General features: G+C 39.9%; 1 protein-coding gene across 1 annotated transcript in view; it reads right to left on the reverse strand.

The window, feature by feature from the left end:
• IGF1 (insulin like growth factor 1) overlaps nucleotides 1–20,983 on the reverse strand; it is a 77,081-nt gene that overhangs the window by 46,722 nt on the left and 9,376 nt on the right. The window lies entirely within an intron of this gene.

Here is a 20,983-nt window from a genome sequence, read left to right on the forward strand (position 1 = left end):
AAAATCTGTTATCATAGTTAGTCACTTTGGGCAGCCCAAGTGATGGCTTAAATATGCACCGAAGATGATGAACTACTTCTCTCATTCCTAGAGATGGTCACTCTAAGTCAGTGTTCGGGCATGCTGCCAGAACAATGGTCATGATGCTTGTATTTTATTGGTGGTGAAACCTGCCCCTGCTACCTCAATTCTGTGAATAAATAAAGGATTCCAATTTCTACTGCTAGCGTTCTGGCTTCACAACCTCTACATTCTCTTTTTCTTACTTAAAAAACACCAAAGAGCTCTCATATTTCAAAAAAATATCTTGAAAGATGCTTTTATTCACCATATGTGACTGTTGAGATTTTAAGTTGCTGAATGAATGCATAGTGCATTTACAGAAGTCACATTGCTATGGTTATGAGTTACGCAACGACACAGTGTCAGTCTTCTGACTGGAATCATGCTATTTAGCAATACCATTTGGACGAGCGAGTTCACATACTGAAGCCTGTCCAACAGTTCTAAGAATTTTGTATTGAAAGTATTCAGTATATTTCTTTATGTATTGCGGCATGTGTTATTGTTCTCCACAAATCTCAGTGAACTTGGGGTCATTGGATTGCTTTCTTACTGGCTGCACTGAGACTGAGCAGTCGTCAGTGCACTTACTGTAATTTTAAATGCATCTAAAATGGACCACAAAGCAGTGCTTTAAAATAGTATTACGGCTGTACTTTTAAAATAGAATGAAGGAGGAGTCAGAGACTGAAGAAAAGGTAGGTGATTCAAAGTGTAGTTTGTTACTCTGCCCTGGGGTCATGCTGCTGTGAGATTGTGATGCTCGACTTCAAAATTCCTAACTTTTGTCAGCTTCAGGCACAGTCTATTTATTCTAGTTTCTTTGTGATTGTAGGCCTTTCAGCAAGGAAATAGTCTTCCACTGGTATACAAATAGATCTGAGTTTGCCTCAGGGATGTGTGCAATCAAACTCCTCTGGGGCCGGGGTGGGGAGAGCGAGCTCCTCCATCCCGGGCCAGGGCAGGAGATTACAGCTCCTCTGGTCCTGGGGCCGTGGGGGGAGATCCAGCTCCTCTGGCTGCCAGTGGATAGCGAGCTCCATGGGCCATGGGAGGAGTGGTGTAGAGTCAGCTCTACTGGCCCCAGGGCTGCGGTGGGGAGATCCAGCTCTTCTGGCCTTGTGGGGGGGAAGGGAGAGCGAACTTCTCCAGCTGCGGGAGGCACAGGAAGTGCCCCTCCAAAAGTGGCCACATTTTTATTCCTGCACATGCCCCTGCTTTGCCTGGATAGCTCGCCATATATTGCGTTTAACTAGCAAAATGAAATCTTTACTCAATGTATACTCCTCTTGCTTTGAAAACATAGAAACAAACAGCTATCAGTTTCTCTATTCTTCTGAAAAATTTAGGTCAAAGCCAGTTAAGATGGACTCATTGGGAAAAGCCTGATTTGTGAGTTCAAATTGTTCAAAGTAGACATCAGTTTTTGAGAGTTGCACACAATGGTGAGAGAAGAAAAGCCACAAAGGGAGAAAGCAATGTATAATGGCACTTTGACACATAGAGGGGACTGGGATGGTTCAAGGTATTAGTGGGGTTTTTGTGGTTCATCAGTTCAATTCCAACCAGACTCAATAAGTGAAATGCGTTACAATCTGTAAACGGTTGGGAAAAGAGTTAGTCGTCTCTGTTATAGTTCCTAAGGGGCAATAATTCACATCACAAAACCATTGGCACTAGCTGGCACTCTTGTTAGTAGTTTCAGTAGACTGGCAATGGCCGAGTGAGCAGAAAGCCTGAATTATACTTTCACCCCTAGTAGCCTGGAGATAGTCAATCCAGCTCAGGGCTGAAACACATTACACCTTACTGTGAGGGATGCTTACACAACTGCTGCAAGTTCTGCACTTGTGGACTAATAAAGAGTTTCTGTCTCTATGTTTCTCAATGTTACCTTTCACTAGCTCCTACATTAACTTTTAAAAAAAAGACAGAGAAAAGAAGGTTGTCATAGTTCTTTTCTTTTCTTTTCTTTTCTTTTCTTTTCTTTTCTTTTCTTTTCTTTCAGCTAGCTAAAACCAGGAAATAGAGGAAATCATAGGAAAGAGTCAGATTTCATGAGATTTCCAGACCAAATTGGTTTACATTGGATAAGAAAGCTAAACGAATTTCTGAACCTTTTGAGGTTCACTGACAACTTTTATGCTGGAGGCTTTACTGATCTAAACTATGCTCAGAGAAATATATAGAGAAGAGATGTTGAGGTGTGGGGAGTTTAAGAAGTTATTGATATTCTCTTAAGAGGGTTTGCTATTACAGGGTTTTCTGTAAGTAAAATTGGAATATTGTACATTGTATTGAAAGATACACTGAGTTTTCTATAGAATATAAAAGTTAGGGAACAAGCAAAGGTTTTGTTTCTTTGGTGGCTTGAGAAAGATGTTGAATGCAGTGAACAATGAACTGAAAACAATATCAATTTCTTCTTAGAAACAAAACTAGAAATTGTTCTAAACATAGTGCTGAGGTCGGCAAAATACAAACCATCTTTAGAGGAAATCAGTGAATATAGTTAATTGCTGGATACAACTTTTAAGGAGCTAGGAAGGAAAAATCAAAAGGAGAGGAGGAAACATGAGAGAACATTTTTAGTGACTACACACATACACTGAAGCCACCCTCCCCTCAAGCTGAAAGAGGGTTAAGGCATTATTGTTAATCAGAATCACTGTAGTATCTCAGAAAAGGAGGACTTGTGGCACCTTAGAGACTAACAAATTTATTAGAGCATAAGCTTTCGTGAGCTACAGCTCACTTCATCGAATGCATTTGATGAAGTGAGCTGTAGCTCACGAAAGCTTATGCTCAAATAAATTTGCTAGTCTCTAAGGTGCCACAAGTACTCCTTTTCTTTTTAGGGATACAGACTAACACGGCTGCTACTCTGAAACCTGTAGTATCTCAGCTTTCTCAGGTAAATTAGAATTGCTTCCTTTATGCATAGAGATGCACTTACTGCTGCACTTGTGATCCTGCTGTCTACTCTGAGACAGGGCTACTCTGCTGAGGGTTCCGCAGGAGAACAGCTTTCTATGGGCCTTCCACAAAGGTGAATTTCACTTAGTAAACCTGGCTTCATTATACCAGCGTTTACCACAGGGCTATTCTACTCTTTGTGTATATAGGTTATAGGGGGAGCAGCAACAATTTATAGTTAGACTTGGAATAATTCAATTTTGACTTTTTAAAATAATTTCAACGAATAATATCAATGTTTATTTTAGGTATTTTTCCTGTATTTTTATAGATTTAAATTTTAACAATTTTGGAAAATTATGGATGGGTGTGTGTGTGTGTGTGTGTGGGTCAATAATTATTTAATGCCAGCAGACATTGAGATTCAAAAAGTTAAAGCTTTATAGCTGTTAAAACACATCATATGGCAAAATATACAAAATAAATATCCTTAAATTAAACTCTAATAAGTTCTCAAACAGTATTTTTCATACTTTGCCTATCTGTAAATTTCAATTATTATTGATGGAAATATTTTTTCGTAGATTTGTAGGTGTACAGCGAAATTGATGTTTACTGACATTTACTAATAAAAATCTAATCCTTCCAAGCCTACTTATAATACAATTGCCTAACACTTCCCATTGTGCAGTTTTTCTGACTATTTTTTTGGAGAGTTCTAAAGCTTCCCTGCTTTGCAGCAGGATTTCTATATTTGGCACAGTGAATACTTCTGGGTCAAGAAAAGCCCTTTACTGTCCCTGTGGATCTCTATCTGTTCAGATTTGGTGAGTTGTAAATCAGCCCACTAATGGCTGGTTCACACAGTATAACTCTGTATTCCTGTTGCCTTCTGTTCTAGTTAGTTTTTTAGCTCAAGTAGTAAAGGTCTATGCTACAGTGCCAGGTTTTAAACCCCATTGACAAGGCACTGGAGTAGTGGACGGGACAGTTACAGAATATTATGGAATTTGTTTTTGCCTTGTCTCAATTTCACCATCTGCACAATGGGGATAATAATACTTAGATCTGAGGGGCACTATTAGGATTAATTAGTTGATGTGTGTACACTATTTTAAACATCTAAAGCTCTATTAAAAATGTTAAATACTCTGCAAAATCAGGCCTGCTCCCTCAATGTATTGAGTTGGATGCCCAATCAGTAACATATCTACATTTAGAAAACATCCTGCAAATTTTGGCCTTAATCTCTCTCTATCTCAGTTCTGTAAAATAGAAATAATCACAGGGAAGTTGTGAAGTTAGACGCATTAGTCTTTGTGAGGTGCTCAGATACGTTAGTGATGAGCAGCATAGGAAAGCGTGTAAGAAAATTAATAATTCTTTATTCAATGCAGTGTTTTGATTGTGTGCCATTGATAGGGCCATACATTGAATAATGAGGAAAAGATGAATATTGAACAGCTGGTCCTGTAAAAATAGGTGTCGTGTAATTAAAGACTATCATAATATAGAATCTGATTTGCCCAAAGCTGAACAAAGGAGCACATTTAAGGTTAATAGATTTCCAGCCCAGAAGGGAACATTATGATAATCTGGTCTGACTTTCTGCATAGCATAGCCCATAGAACCCTCCCAGAAGTTCCTTCATTTAGCCCATAACTTCTGTATGAGCGATAAAATAGTTTTTTAAAAAGACAGCCAGCCTTTGATTTAAAGATTTCAAGTGATGGAGAATCCATCACATTCCTAAATAAATTATTACAATGGACAATTACTCTCACTGTTAAGTTTGCCCCATATTTGAAGCCTACATTTGATTCGATTCCAGTCATTGGCTCTTGTTATGCTTTTGTCTGTTTGATTAAAAAGCCCTCTACTATTAGAAATTTTCTCCCCACGTAGGTATTTATAGACCATGATCTAGTCACCTCCTAACTAGACCTGGTTGGGAATTTTCAGACTAAACTGTTTTTTTTTTTGTCTGAAAATGTTGATTCATCAAAACTGAAATTGAACGCTGCAAGGGATTGGTTTTGACAAATCTCCTGGTTTAAAAAAGGTTGGGAAAAAAGGGTTTTGAAACTTTCAAAATGTTCTAACATACTGTATTCAAAATGAAAAGTTTTGTTTTTGGTTCAAAATAACTTTTTGTTTTTATATGTTAGTGGATTTATACTAAAAAAAGGTTAAAAATTTTAAAAGGTGGAAATCGGTATGAAACAGTTTGAATAATTGAAATGAAATGTTCAATTTACCCAATCTGATTTTTTTTTCAGATGATCAATTCATGAAATTTTTCACAATTTCGACTTTTTATGCAGATTCGGACAGGAAATTTTTTTAGAAATCTCAAAAGTTTTCATGGGATGGGAAAATCATTTTCCACCCAGTGGTAGTTCTAACCTTCCGTCTGATAAGACAGACAAATTGCTTCTGCAATCTTAAAAATCAGTCTTAATGCTGATACTTCCTAGCTTTTGACTACTTAGTCACATAACTTTGAGACCATACTTTTAACATATTTTTTATATGTAATACAATTGTGTGTGTGTGTGAAGTGTCTTCTGTTGAAGGATTGTAAGATGAATTGGTATATCAGACATCAAATAAAGTATTTCTGATTTACATTACTATGGGCTTCCCACATACCCTTCCCAAAATAACCAAGCCTTTGTGCCTGTTTACATATTGAGACACTGGCCAAAGATGGGGGTGATATCACACCTTGTCTGTATGTCCACACAGCAAAGAACAACCTTTGGCTGGCCCATGCCAGCAGACTTGGGCTGGGGCTGTGAGGCTGTTCAATTGCTGTATAAACTTTTGGGCTCCGGCTGCAGCTCAAGCTCCGGGACCCTCCCTCTTCGCAGGGTCCTAGAGCCCAGGCTCTGTCCCAAGCCCAGAAGTCTACATAGTAATGAAACAACTCCACAGGCGGAGCCCTGAAAGCGTGAGTCAGCTGGCATGGGCCAGCCCTCCCCCCCGCATTTTTCTGTGGTCTGTAGACATACCCATACATTCCTGCATTCTTAGTGAGTACTTAGAGAAGATAAAGGAGCAATACTGGTATCTTATAGCAACAGAGACTTTTGCAGATCACCAACAATTCCTTATATTCTTCAAATTGCAAGGAATTTAAAATTATTTAAATACAGTTAGTTGCACCTCATTGTTATGGAGACCAAAACTATGGTCAGATTATTCAGAACCCACAGAAATAAAATCCTTTAATAATATGGGCAAAACTCCTTAAGAGGTTATGAGGTATTTTTATTTATACTGTTCTACATATGAGACATTGAAGACATTAGAAAACATGCATTGTCTCATGCTTCCTGCATCAATTACCATTTTTCTCATACTGAATTTTTATCCTCTATTCTTTTTGTCCCACATTTGGGTTTTGGCATGTTGTAGGGTCTTGCAAGCAATAACTTACAAACTTGAGGTTTTGCAGTCTTGATTGACCACCATCTGTTCCAGACTACTTCCTGATATAGAATATTTGTTCATATTCAGCTTTCATTATTTTTAGCTTGCTCTAGAAATTACCATCTTTCATTTCATGTTTTACATACTTATGCTAGAAGATTTTATATTAAGCATATTAGAATGTTTCACATCCGAGAGGAATCACTATGCCAATTTTTATTTGAGAGTTTTTTATGTCTCTCTCTTTTTAAAAATGATCATGTTTTTTCACAAGTGGTGACAGCGTTTACAAACACTACACAAGTCTGCAAAGGGTTAAACAGCTGCTGGGGGTCCAATCAGCTACACTCACCCGTAACATCTGAAGCAGGTAGGCTTTGAGGAAGAAGGTAAAAAGGGAGAGCTCAGCTCAGTTGGTGACTGACTGGGATGAAGAGCAGGCCTTCAGCTTTCACTGTGGGAGTGAAGGCTGCCTGGGGTGAGGAACTGAGGACCTCCCTGAGGGAACATAGACTTGGCCTGGCCTGTTTGCTTTGTTTGGTTGCCAGTGACCAACTTAGACTTGCACAAGCCCATGCGGGGCAGAAGTGTTTGTTTCTTGGTATGCTGCTGAGCCCAGGAGGAGTGGAGGAGTTTGTATTTCTTTGTTTATTTTGGACTTTGGGCACCCTGGATGGGGTGAAACTTCTATGTGACCTAGCCAGAAGGCTAATTCACCTCAGCCCAGAAGGTGTTGGAGGCTGGACGGATCAGTGGAAGACCAGGAGGGAGACCGAGGCAGAGCCATGGCCATACTGCACCATGCAGTACAGGGGCATGTGGGAGAGCATGGCCACACAACCATTCATTAAAGTCGGGAGAGCATGGCCACACAACCATTCATTAAAGTCTGTGAGTAAAACTTTCAAAAATGCCCAAGTGACTTAGCAGTCTATCTTCTATTTTCAAAATTGACTTAGGGCCAGACTTTTAAAGATGCTTATGCTCCCAAAGATGCAGATAAGTACCTAGTGGGATTTTCAAAAGTGCACGAGCACCTAACTCCCATTGATTTCAAGAGAAGTTAGGCACTTAGGAGCTCCTACGTTCCACTGGTTTTCAATAAGACTTAGGGCTTGTCTACACAGCCTTGTAATTTGGACCACGGGGGTATGTGTGTGTGTGAATCAGGGCTGGCTCCAGGCACCAGCTTTGCAAGCAGGTGCTTGGGGCGGCATTCAGAATGAGGCGGCAGTTCATGTCCCACGGTGGCAATTTGGCGGCAGCTCCGCCGATCTTCCGGGCATGGTGGCAATGCGGCGGCAGCTCCGCCGCTATTGCGCTGGCGGTATTTCGGCGGCGACTGCTTGGGGCGGCAAAATTGGTAGAGCCGTCCCTGATGTGAATTGCACATGCCCTAGTATTTTGCACTGAAACTCCCCTATGTGGGCACTGCGGGCTCAAACTGAAAGGTACCCAGTTTGTGTTAACGTAGTCCTTTTGAACAAGGATTACCTTAATGCAGACAAGATACCTTTTAGTTCATACCTGCAGCTTCCACACAGGGGATTTACAGCACAGCACACTAATGCCTGTTACAGTTCAGGACTGCAAGGCTATGTAGACATAGCCTTAAGCTCCTAATCGTAGACCATGTCTACATTTACAAGCTTACAGTGCCGCAGCTGTACTGATACAACCGTGCCACTGTAAAAGCGCTCATGTAGCCCTGTTATGCTGATGGGAGAGAGTTCTCCTGTTGAAATATTAAAACCAGCTCAATGAGCGGTGGAAACTGTGTTAGCAGGAAAGCTTCTCCCAATGACGTAGTGCTGTGCATGCCAAGTGCTTATCCCGGCAAAACTCATGTTGCTTGGGCTGTGTATTTTTTCACACTGCTGAGCGACAAAAGTTTTGCTTGCAGAAGTGCTAATGTAGACATGGCCTAAATAACTTTGGCCAATATGACTGAGGCTTCTAAGTCACTCTAGGGGATTTTGAAAATTCACTCTCTATGCGCAAGTGATAGGTGAACCTCAAGCAGTACACAGGTTGCTTATATAAGCCCCCCAAATGAGTGTTTGTCTGAAGCTCATTTGCCCTATCCAAGCCAAGTGTTGACAGTATCTGTCAATAGTCCCACAGCCACCCTGCTTTTAAACAACCAGGATGCACAAGTATCAGTCGTGCAGGCGGTGGTTCTTAGGGAACCCAAATGACAGTGGACATACAGAGAGAAAAGGTGGGTGAGGTACTCAGAAACCAGACTGAACCCAACCAAGAGAAACAATCTATCTGAAGCTCATGGCACCTGCAGTCAAAAGGCCCAAAGAAACCAGCCACAGAGATGAACGAGAGTCTTTTCATTGACTTCTATGGACTTGTGATCAGTCCTGATCTGAAGGGGGCATGGTGGTCTGGGTTGTTGAGACTATTCATTACCTGAAAGAATTCAGCTGATTGGTTCTTTAAGTTTGTTTTTGTTTGTTTAGATCAAATTTTTCTGAACCTAAATATGTCTGAGATTTGGCACAATTAGAATTTTGGACAAAGGACTGAGTAGGTTCTTATGTTATCCAGTCTGGTTCTCCCTCCTTTAGGATAGTCTGCACTAGTCTTAGCTTTGTAATTTCTGCCTCACTTCTGCTCTGGGCATATTTTTTCCCGTTAGGGTGCTAAGTATTTATTAAAGCTGGGTGGAGTCCTACTTGTTTAATAATTCAAAAATAATCACTTTAAATTCAGAATCTGTTATCTATTAGTTGATTCTTTTTGGTGGTATCAAATCTGATTTATTAAAAAAGTTTCAATCTATTTCCACTCAGTTCAGGTTGATCTGTTTGAAATCAGGTGATCCAGACTAGAACTCACATTTGAAAAGAGTCATAGAAAAATAGGATACCACCACCACCATCAATTGTCTTCTCTTTATGAGTCTTACTCTTTGTGATAACAATTAGGGTTACAGCATCAACCCCTGTGGGTTTTGAAAAATAATATAAGATGCTTTTGCAACAGATATGCTCAACTTAAAACAGAGCTACAATAACAGAGGTAAACTACAGTGTTTGGAAAAACGAAAAGGCTAAGGGTCAAATTCTGTTGTCTCTGTAAATGTTGCATTTTGTAGTTCCTGAAAGAGTAATTCATGATCCACAAAATATTTTCTTAAAAATACCTAAAAAACATTCCGTGGTGTGGACAATAAATATCAAATTAAAGGAATTGACCTAGTGCAGTGATTAAGAGTTACGTGCAGTCACATAATCTGATAACGTGCTATTATTTCTTTTGAGGAGACTAAATTATTTTGACCACAGCTTGTGAAGCTAACATTGTATTTAATACATCTATTACTTGACCAGAGGGGCTATTTAGCAGTGTTTCTAAAGAATCAGTGTTGTGAGCATGTATTTCTAGAGCACACCCTTCAGTTTTTAAATTGCTGACCCCAACACATTATTACAGCTTCTCAAACCTAATTTTCCGCTCACACTATGAGACAGATTAATTTTTTTTCCAAACCAAGTCAAATTGGTACAAGCCAAAATATTAAGATAGGGTTGAGAATGACAAAGAAAACAACACGATTCAAGTAAACTACACATTTATCTATTCATAGCAAATATAAATCATCCTCTTTGTTTTTTTTAGTGCTATTCTCTGGCTCTCCTTGAAGAACGTAACTATTGAAAAAAATTGGCAAGATCCAAATAACTGAAGTACAGTCCTGGCCCCAGCAGTTGGTTTGGAAATTGCAACCACAGCAATTAGCATTTCCAATTTCCAGTTCACAGAAGGTCAGGCAATGGGGTTATCTTTGGAGCAGTTATATTACCTTGGAGAAAAAGAAAAACTGAAGGGATGGAGTTAAAGGGATTTTGCATTGTTGAGTCAGCGCATGAATTGGTAATGTCCTCAAGCAGAGTTTTGTCTTGTTTTCTTCAATCAATTGTTCTACCACATACATATCCACTGCTGAGCTAAGTAGAGCTACACTGTCTGTTACTTTATTGAATCCCCCCAAATGCATATAGAACCTATGGGTCCTCCAAACAGTTCAGCTTAGTGTCATTCAGTGTTCACTTGCTTTTTGAAATATGGTCCCTTTCCCCATGTACTTTGGGGCACAGCATTATAGTACAGATGCTGTTTCTTTCATTGTCAAATTGAACTGTCCAATGGGTTCAGAGATAATCCTTTTATAAAAACAACAAAAATGCTTTCCAGATTCAGAGCTCAATCTTGGCTTCTGGTAAAATTGTCTCCTCCGTCTCTAAGAAAATTGCATTGAGTCAATTTCTTCTATGTATACTCATGGAGCAAGACACTAAATATGAGAAAAGGTATCAAACCTGTCCCTGTATTTGCACATGGGTGAATCATAGAACTGGAAGGGACCTCGAGAGGTCATCTAGTCTAGTCCCCTGCACTCATGGCAGGACTAAGTATTATCTAGACGATTCCTGACAGCTGTTTGTCTAACCTGCTCTTAAAAATCTCCAATGATGGAGATTCCACAACCTCCCTAGGCAGTTTATTCCAGTGCTTAACCACCCTGACAGGCAGTTTTTCCTAATGTCCAACCTAAACCTCCCTTTCTACAATTTAAGCCCATTGCATCTTGTCCTATCCTCAGAGGTTAAGAAAAACAATTTTTCTCACTCGTCCTTGTAACAACCTTTTACATACTTGAAAACTGTTATCATGTCCCCTCTCAGTCTTCTCTTTTCCAGACTAAACAAACCCAATTTTTTCAATCTTCCCTTAGAGGTTATGTTTTCTAGACCTTTAATCATTTTTGTTGCTCTTCTCTGGACTCTCTCCAGTTTGTCCACATCCTTCCTGAAATGTGGTGCCCAGAACTGGACACAATACTCCAGTTGAGGCCTAATCAGTGCAGAGTAGAGCAGAAGAATTACTTCTTGTGTCTTGCTTACAACCCTCCTGCTAATACATTCCAGAATGATGTTCGCTTTTTTTGCAACAGTGTTACATTGTTGACTCATATTTAGCTTGTGGTCCACTATGACCCCCAGATCCCTTTCTGCAGTACTCCTTCCTAGGCAGTCATTTCCCATTTTGTATGTTTGCAACTGATTGTTCCTTCCTAAATGGAGTATTTTGCATTTGTCCTTATTGAATTTCATCCTATTTACTTCAGACCATTTCTCCAGTTTGTCCACATAAATTTGAAGTTTAATCCTATCCTCCAAAGCACTTGCAACCCCTCCCAGCTTGGTATCCTCCACAAATTTTATAAGTGTACTCTCTAAGCCATTACCAAAATCATTGATGAAGATATTGAACAGAACCAGACTCAGAACTAATCCCTGCGGGACCCCACTTGTTATGCCTTTCCAGCATGACTGTGAACCACTAATAACTACTTTCTGGGAACAGTTTTCCAACTAGTTTTGTACCCACCTTATAGTAGCTCCATCTAGGTTGCATTTCCCTAGTTTGTTTATGAGAAGGTCATGCGAGACAATATCAAAAGCTTTACTAAAGTAATGAAATAACCACATCTATTACTTCCCCCATCCACAAGATTTGTTACCCTGTCAAATAAAGCTATCAGGTTGATTTGACATGATTTGTTCTTGACAAATCCATGCTGACTGTTACTTATCACCTTTATTATCTTCTAGATGTTTCCAAATTGATTGCTTAATTATTTGCTCCAGTATCTTTCCAGGTACAGAAGTTAAGTTGACCGCTCTGTAATTCCCTGGGTTGTCCTTATTTCCCTTTTTATAGATTGGCACTATAATTGCCTTTTTCCAGTCTTCTGGAATCTCTCCCATCTTACATGACTTTTCAAAGATAATTGTTAATGGCTCAGATATCTCCTTAGTCAGCTCCTGGAGTATTCCAGGATGCATTTCATCAGGCCCTGGTGCCTTGAAGGCATCTAACTTGTCTGAGTAATTTTTAACTGGTTCTTTCCCTATTTTAGCCTCTTCTGAGCCTACCTCATTTTCACTGGCAGTCAAATACAACAACTGACTTCTCATGATACCCAGCAATACACACCATGTATTGTATTTTAAGAAGCTGTTCATTTTCCTTTGTACCTGGTCTAATCTGTATATACAGTGATTGCCTTCTCTTTCCACTTTTGCTGTACCAGTGTTGAGTTTGCACTCTTACGAAACTCCCACTGAAGTCATCAGATGTTCTGCTTGAGTAAAAGAGCAGGAGGAGGCTCAGCTACCATGATCCACGTGAGCAGATCCCTGTGTCCATGCAGAGTTCCACTGACGTCAGACCCAACTAACACAAGCTCGAGTTTCCAAATGTAGGTCTGCAATCTGATCTGTTTCAGAGTAGCAGCCGTGTTAGTCTGTATTCTCAAAAAGAAAAGGAGTACTTGTGGCACTTTAGAGACTAACCAATTTATTTGAGCATAAGCTTTCGTGAGCTACAGCTCACTTCATCGGATGCATACTGTGGAAAATACAGTGGGGAGATTTATATACATAGAGAACATGAAACAATGGATGTTACCATACACACTGTAACCAGAGAGTGATCACTTAAGGTGAGCTATTACCAGCAGGAGAGCGGGGGGAGAGGGAGAACCTTTTGTAGTGATCTGTGTGAGCTATGCCCACGGTGGAGTCTACCGGAGTCAAGTGCGGGTCTGAAAGGCACAGGAGACCGCTTGTTTGGATCAAATAGGAGGATCCAGGCCTTAATGAGGTTTGTAAAATTAGAAGTAAACTGTCATAAAAGGAAACTACAGAGAGGAACCGCTAGCATTATTACATTATGCAATATTTCTAGCCTTATATCTTTCAGGTGCATGTACTCATATAAATGAAAAATGACACAAGCTTGTCACTGATCATCAGTCTGAGAAAGGACTTAGTGAAGAGAAAAACATCTTATCTTAATTTGACAAAAGAATCAATGGAATATTCAATATAGCATGGAAGGCGGAATTATTCTAACAACACACCTCTTCATGCAAAAATGATGGGAAAGTGATCAGAACCTGGTAGAAAGAAAATAATTACTCTAATAAGGAATGTTGGTTTGCTGAATTCCAAAGTATAGTTAGGATCAAACTGGAAAAGGTTTCACTAGGATCCGTGTTTTTGTTCAGTGCCCATTGATTTAGGGGACAGTGCCAAAAACAATTAGAAAAGGAGCCAGGAATATCTTATAAAGCAATGCACAGGTATATTTGCATTTGATCTTTGTTATATATTTCAGGAATAACAAGACTTCTATACAGGATAAATATTTGGCAATAATGCATCTGTTTAAACCAAGAAAAATTACATGTATTATTAGTAGCTTGCTCCCAAATTACACAAGGAGAAATTGGATACATTTTCAGTAGCTTGCTCTAAAATCTCTTCATTCCATGAGTCACCAGAGTCACTCTGCCAAACTAAATATGTCTCTGAAAGGCTGGAAACTTTAATGGAAAGAAACATAAAACTTAAAATACGTAGGAAAATTTAAGCTTCTTGGATGACCTATTGGCTAGTAATTCAGGAATTTAGGGGATGCAGAGGCGCGACATTACAACCTTCTAATCTACAGGAGTTTTGAAGTATTTCTGAATGTGAACATGCATATTAAACTAAAATAGATGTCCAAATTAACTCCCAAAAAGCTATTGTGGCTGATGAAAAGTTACAAAAAGATGTTTTAAAAAAGCTCTTAGTAATAGTACAAGCACTTGTCTGTTAATTGACAGAGTTGACTGACATAATAGAAAACATTAGTATGTTGTGTGTGTATATGCATCCCAAACAAAAACTCCGTTATAAACCAGTCAAGGTTGCTGAAGTGTATACAACACCAACACATCCATCAAAAGCACAAGGGAATTCCAAATCAGGATTTCCTCATCTTTTTCAACCTGCAACCATCATTTCACCTTCTCTACACATTCTCATCCACATCCCCCATCCACAGCATATACACTTTCTCCCTCCACAACCACATAAAACACACAGCATTTAAATCTGACCATGTAGAGTCGTTTGTCAGTTAGATGTTTGTCAGTTGTTTGGAATGTAGAATTGGTGTTGCATTGAAAGAGATGGCAAGTGTGTAGGGTTTAGATTTTTATCTCATGATTCAGTAACTAGTGTTGGATGACTGTTGGAGAGAATTGTTTAAGCTTAAATAATTTGCTATAGTGTTTATCATTTTGGTTAGTTTGCAATATTTCTGGTCATGCTATTTTGTTGCTTACCTCATTTGGAGGTAGAACTGGTCAACAGGTGTTCACCCTTTATTTATCTTCAGTAATAAAACTACTTGGCCAGGGTGATTGGAATGAGTCACTTCCATTCTTCACTTTTCATAAAAAAGGTTTACATGATAGAGATTTAAAAACCAGAATTTTAACTTAGATTGCTGCCATAACACTGACAAAATAAACCCATCTCTAGAATGGCTTCAAATCAGCGGTGAAGTTTTGGGAAGGGATATCATTTAATTTTACTCCCCTTGATAGAAGTAAAGCAATTTGTCACACTATGCTGAGAACTATTGGTTAACAAGTGACTATGATGAGCTATTTTGGATCAGGAAGGCAGTGAGAGACATTTTAACTAGATTCACTTGTCTAAACTTGTGCTTATAATGACACTGTTAAACTCTAGATTGTTGTGTGCAGCCCACTGATCAGTGTATGTTACATGTTCCCTTCTGTGCCTGATGCACAGAAGATATGGATCTGTTCATACTCTCTCTTTGAGAACCTGGGTCCCTGGCTCAGAACTGTGGAGATATATGTTTTGAGCTCTGGTTTTTAGCTCTTTAATCTCTGATGCAGCAGTTTAGATGGTGACTGTCATATTTGCACTAAACCAAATTGTAAAATAGTTATGAATTTCTAATATTTTTTCCATTTGACATAAGGGGCCCTAGAGTTACTCCAGGCATTAATTTGGCCTAATATCTTTGGTAGGAGTAGCATGAAAGAATTTGATATCACTTTTTAATTTGTTTTTTATTAGTTACATTGAAATATAACTTAGCTGCGCATAATTACTTTCATTTGTAGTCATAGTTTTGAACAAATGGGCTCATTTTAACTATGAATGTTGATATTAGGTTTGGTTAAATAAGAAACTTATCCCAGACGTTTTGCAAAGCATTAGAACGTATGCTCAAATCCATCCTTATTCTACCAAGCACTCAAGCCCATGCTTACATCTAAGCACACACTTACATTCCATTGAAATCAGTGGGACTTAAGCACATACTTTGCTGAATAGACATAGACTGCTGAATTGAGTCACTAGAGAGGCTGCCGTATGAATTCCCTGTCCTGAAACACTTACAATATGGATTGCCTCAGACGCTCAAGCATTTAATGCAAAAGGTTTGAATTAAGAGACTGTGTGGGCTTGGTCAAAATTGTATGATTTGTCTTTGTGACTGTAGCAGCTGTGATCAAATATTGCAAAGCCATTAATAATATCAGGACAAATGCAGAGGACCATGTGCAAAGGTTTTGGCCAATTGCATAAAGGAATATGCCAGAAGTAAAATGAGTCAAGGGTTTTTCTTGGTATTTAAGGTTCAGTGAAAAAGTAAGAGGGGCAGCAATGCCAAGAATTAACACTGAGCTTGCCAATTGCTTCTTTAAGTGACTTTAGCCAACATGAGACTAAACAATGCATTAAATACACATACAACTAACTGCAGTTAAGGAACCAAACGTCAAGTAACAGCTTTTTGCTAAATGTTAAAGTTGAGCTAGCACATTGATAAAGACAGACATCATGACAAGCTTTGTCATCTCTTTTGTCTAACCACTGATGAGGGCACACATAATTTGAATTTTTAGGAAACCTACTGCACTCTCATTTGGATTTAATAGTATAGGGACATTTCACAAAGATGTACATGTGTGAAAGTTTGCCCACTGCTTCGGCTTCAGAGCAGCCAGGCAGCTGATCACTGTGCTCAGTGTAGTGTCACTGAATGAAAAGCAAATTTATTTGTATTGTGGTTGGGACACTCTCTAGGAGAACACAGTGGCATGAGCCCCCCAACCCTTTCCAATGTGGCAAAAAATGCAGACTCTCTCTCATAGGCCCTGCTTCTTTTTAAGGCACTCCTCCATGTTTCTTATGAATGGCAGTAAAATGTAGGTCATCACACCAGGGATTGAATTGGGAACTGCAGAGATAAAAAGCAGAAGCTGCTGCATCTTGAGCTAATCAGCCAAGACTCTATAGGTGGAGGTTGGAACAACTCATACTCTCTGTGGATTGGCACAGAGTAGGGATCCATAGCACACACTCACTAGTGGGTTATATAGACACAAAAGAGGTACGTGTCAGATCCGATTTGATTCCACAATTGTTTCAATCCAAAACTGCGTGGTTTCCATATTGTTACTACACGGGCTCATCTATTTCACCAGCATATATTTTTGAAATGTCTATTAAAAATTTCCCTAATACAGTTGAACATAGTACAGTAATTGCAACTTTTCAACATTTCTTTTCAGGGCTTGGAATAGATCATTGCTTTCAGCTTGGGACATTTAGAGGAGTGAGCATCTATATGGTTGTCATGTCCCCCCCCCCCAGATATGGGAGAGGTATGGAAGAGGTATGGAATGCAATGCAATGCAATTCCATCTGTTGTAATTACATTGATGAATTCTGCTGTCAGGCCTAAAAATCCTAAAGCCATTTTAAAAGCAGACTTTGAGCAGTTATTGACTAATAGGGAGGGAAATCATTGTCCTGGTACTTAGCAGAAGCACTGTGCTGGTCACATAACTACCTATTACTGGGCCACTGATTTCCTTCTCCGCAGGATACTGACTCCTTCATTTATACCTCCTTCCTACACAGCATGGGAGGTGTGATGACAGGTCTCATTTTAGGGATTCCTGCCCATTAACTCTTCCTGACTTCCTGGTGAACTGGGAGTTTGGAAGAATAATCCAGTATTCTCATGACATGTACAAGGGAGGGGGAATATCTCTGAGCATTCCCAGGGACACTGCATTGGTTTTGTTGTCTCAGTGGAAGAAAATCAATAGTAAAAATATGCCATAATAGTCCACATAGTGGTTGTCAAAAGCAATGGGAGGGCTGGATACTGGGAAAGCCTAAATCTGCCCATCCCAGTTATTAGAGAGACAAGGTGGGTGAGGTAATATCTTTGAGGTAATATTTGACCAATTTAGATTAGTGAGAGAGACAAGCTTTCAAGCTCTTCTTCAGGTCCATGTAGCTCAAAAGCTAGTCTCTCTCACCAACAGAAGTTGGTCCAATAAAAAATATTATCTCAACCCCCTTGTCTCTCTAATATCCTGGGGCTGTCACAGCTACAACAACACTGAATACATTCCTGTTCAGAAATTCTTTCTTCTCTGTAAGGAAGCATGTGTCAGATCATTCTTTGAAGAATGTTGGAAGAGCTTCATAATGCTAGGTCCCTAACTTTAGCTTCCATTTTTATACATGGCCCCAGGTACATATTACATCTAAGTTGGGCCTGAGAAATTAGAGTGACTCATTAAATTATGTAAGCATCTGAAAGGCCATTTATTTTTTAACACTTATATGCACCTTTAACTAAATTAACCGTCTCTGTTTGGGAATGTGGCAATGCATATTTCTTAAAGAAGAAGGAACTGAACTGAAAACAATATGACTTATTTCCTAGAGCAAAATGCACATGGTCTCCTCTCCCAAGCTAGTTCAATTTATTCATAACATAGAAGTGTGAGCTAGAGTAAACTGTATTCTGTTATTCTCTTTGAATTATATAAAGAAACAAAGAAATAATATCCTTTTAGAGAAATCGACAGAAAAACTATTACAGGAAGAGTAGAACACTTACAGCAAAATTCTACCCCTCTGATCTGTGCTGTAGCTCTCCGGAGCATGTTCTGCTTCTATTCTTTAACTTTGAAGTGTCTAGTGAAATGTGAATGATGGAAGAATAATCTTCTTATAACACTATTTTCCTGAGCAAGTTACACTCAGATTTATCAGTTTGCCAGGCGAAATAAGCACGGGGTCTACAATGTATGAACCTGAAATAACAGGATGTGAGAATACAAGGTCTACATTGCCTAGAAAGCTATGACAAGGAAGGATGATCTTGAGTTTCACACACAAGACTGCGTCAGGACGAGATCTGTGTTCTATACCTGGCTTCGTTACAGACTTCCTGAGTTTCCTCAGGCAGTCACTTAACTGGTTTGGTTTCAATCCAAAGCAGGTGACCCTTGAAGGTGTCAGTTGAGTTGTTTGTGTTCATTCTAACCTGAAACTCTGAGTGAATCCTAGATATCTGACCCCATATTTAGGGAAACAAGGGGAAAGGTCCACACTGATGGCAAACCAAAACTGCAGAATTCCACCTCAGTGTAGCAATATTTATCCTTTTAACTTTCTGCTTACTTATGGTAATATCTTAAATGAAAGGGAGGGTGGTTCAGGGAGTATAATAATTTGAAACAGAATCCTTAAACTCAAGATCACTAGGGCTGAAAGTGAAATGAGTGATCACTGCTGACTAATATCTTACTTTTATGTTTACCCCTAAGAAACCTAAAGAGCTCTACATACACTGGGTCACATTGTGTGGCATTAGTTGCCACAGTTGCAGTAAACAGATGCAGTGGTCCTTTGCACAAGCAACAGAAATTCTGCATGTGGAGAAAAGACTGCTAAGGAGTACACACAGGACTCTCACACCATCATAGGGGCCAGCACATGCTTCTCACAGTATTGTCCTCAGCTGCCAACTGGTATGGACGGGGAATGGTACATGGTCATAACCTGCAGTGGCATTATGGCCGTCCTCAAACTCCTACTTAGTGAACTCAGAGTGTGGGATTCAGGTTGCCTATTAGTGCAGGAACAGAAGGACATGCAAATCTCCCTATACTTCCTCTGCCCATGTCAGAAACCATGCAAGAGAAGCCAGAATGTGGGCTTTTATTAATCTACCACTTCATGGAATGTACCAGCTGTTGAACATTACTGGATTCAGTGTTTAAAGCATCATGTGTCATAGGATGGAGAATTGACTGTCCCTTCAGGGCAGAGCCCAGTGTTTTCCATGTGCAGCAACTGGATGCCATGTTGATAGGCACTTTAGAAATTCTGATAAATAGATAGTGATAGGTAGATGTGAAACACAATAAAGAAGGATTCAATTACATGCATGCAGGGAGGTAGACTGACTTCCCAAACTAGCCCACTGGGGCTAATTTTTCTTCCCTTGTAAAACATGAGCTAGGATCTTTTCCGTGGTTAGGACTTCTCTTAGTCTCATCCAAAGGATGGCACCTTCCTAATAGAATACTTTGTCACTGGCTCAATACTGACTCCCAGGGAAGAATACCACTTACTGAATATGCATCTCCTGCAGCAGCTTGTTGTTTTCCTTGGGGCTCTCCCGTCCAAATACCAACCAGGCCCAACCCCGATTAGTACACTAGTTCTAACAAGGTAGCAACAGAAAGCGATGTGGTTGAATTGAAGGATTCAGTCTCGTAGCTAATAGACAGGTGCTCACATCATAAAACTGCCATCATAGTAAGTACTATTTAGCACTCTTGACAGCATTCTCAGGAGAGAACTCCAAATATAAAAGCAGTGTGTAGAATGAACTACCCTCTCAGTCCTAGAGATGGTCCCTTCGGATCAGGGTTGAGGCACACTGGCAGAATAGTGTGGGGAAACTTGCACTGCGGCTGCCCATTTTGTGTTTGTTCTGTGAATAAGCAGAAGACTTCAGTCTGCCAAGCTATCAGTACAAAGCCTATTAGAAGCACTGCATTCACCTAAAATTCCATGGTGTTTAATACTTAAGCATTAGTTAAGTTTGCTTCTCCTCAGTGGTAATGAAGATAGCATGTGCTGTAACTAAATACTTGGCTGTGCTAGTAAATGGAAATTTAACTTTACATATAATTACACACACAACCCTCCACCCCATATTAAAAGAACATTATGAAGGTTGCAAAATCGAGCACTCAAAAGTGCCAGCATTAAGTTACCTATGCCCTTTGCATATGCATTATGAGACAGTTTTTAATTACATAGTCACATACTGTTTTTGCCACAGGACTCCTGCCTCTTTCAATGAATAGGATGGACTGTGCTCACTGTGAGAAACCCTGTACTCTAGTGGGTTCAGACTGTTCTGCCTATTTCCGCCCAAGCTTGAATGCTTCTGCCCTGTCCCTATCCCAGTCCTGTCTCTTCCCCACCCTGGCTCCTCATCCCAGTCCCATTCTCCTCACCTAGCGAGTCCCAGTCTCCACGCCTCAGGCTTCTCATCCCAGTCCCAGTCACACTGCCTAGCATACACTAACCTGACCTCTCCAGTATCCCTGTCCCAGTTCCCCCTTCCAGTTCTTTGTCCAATCTGTCTCTCTCCCCCAACCCATGCCCACCAGTCTCCCTTCCTAGGCTCCTTGTCCAAGCTCAGTGTCTCCCCCCTAGTGCCCTCAAGCTCCTTGTCTCAGTCTCTTTGCCCAACTATTCCCAGTTCTCCCCCCAAACCCTGGCTCATAGTTAGATTTGTGTACTTTCCTCTCATCTCACTCTTCTGCCACACTGGTTCTCATCCC

The sequence above is a fragment of the Eretmochelys imbricata genome, chromosome 1 (assembly GCF_965152235.1).
Source record: "Eretmochelys imbricata isolate rEreImb1 chromosome 1, rEreImb1.hap1, whole genome shotgun sequence".
NCBI lineage: Eukaryota > Metazoa > Chordata > Testudines > Cheloniidae > Eretmochelys > Eretmochelys imbricata.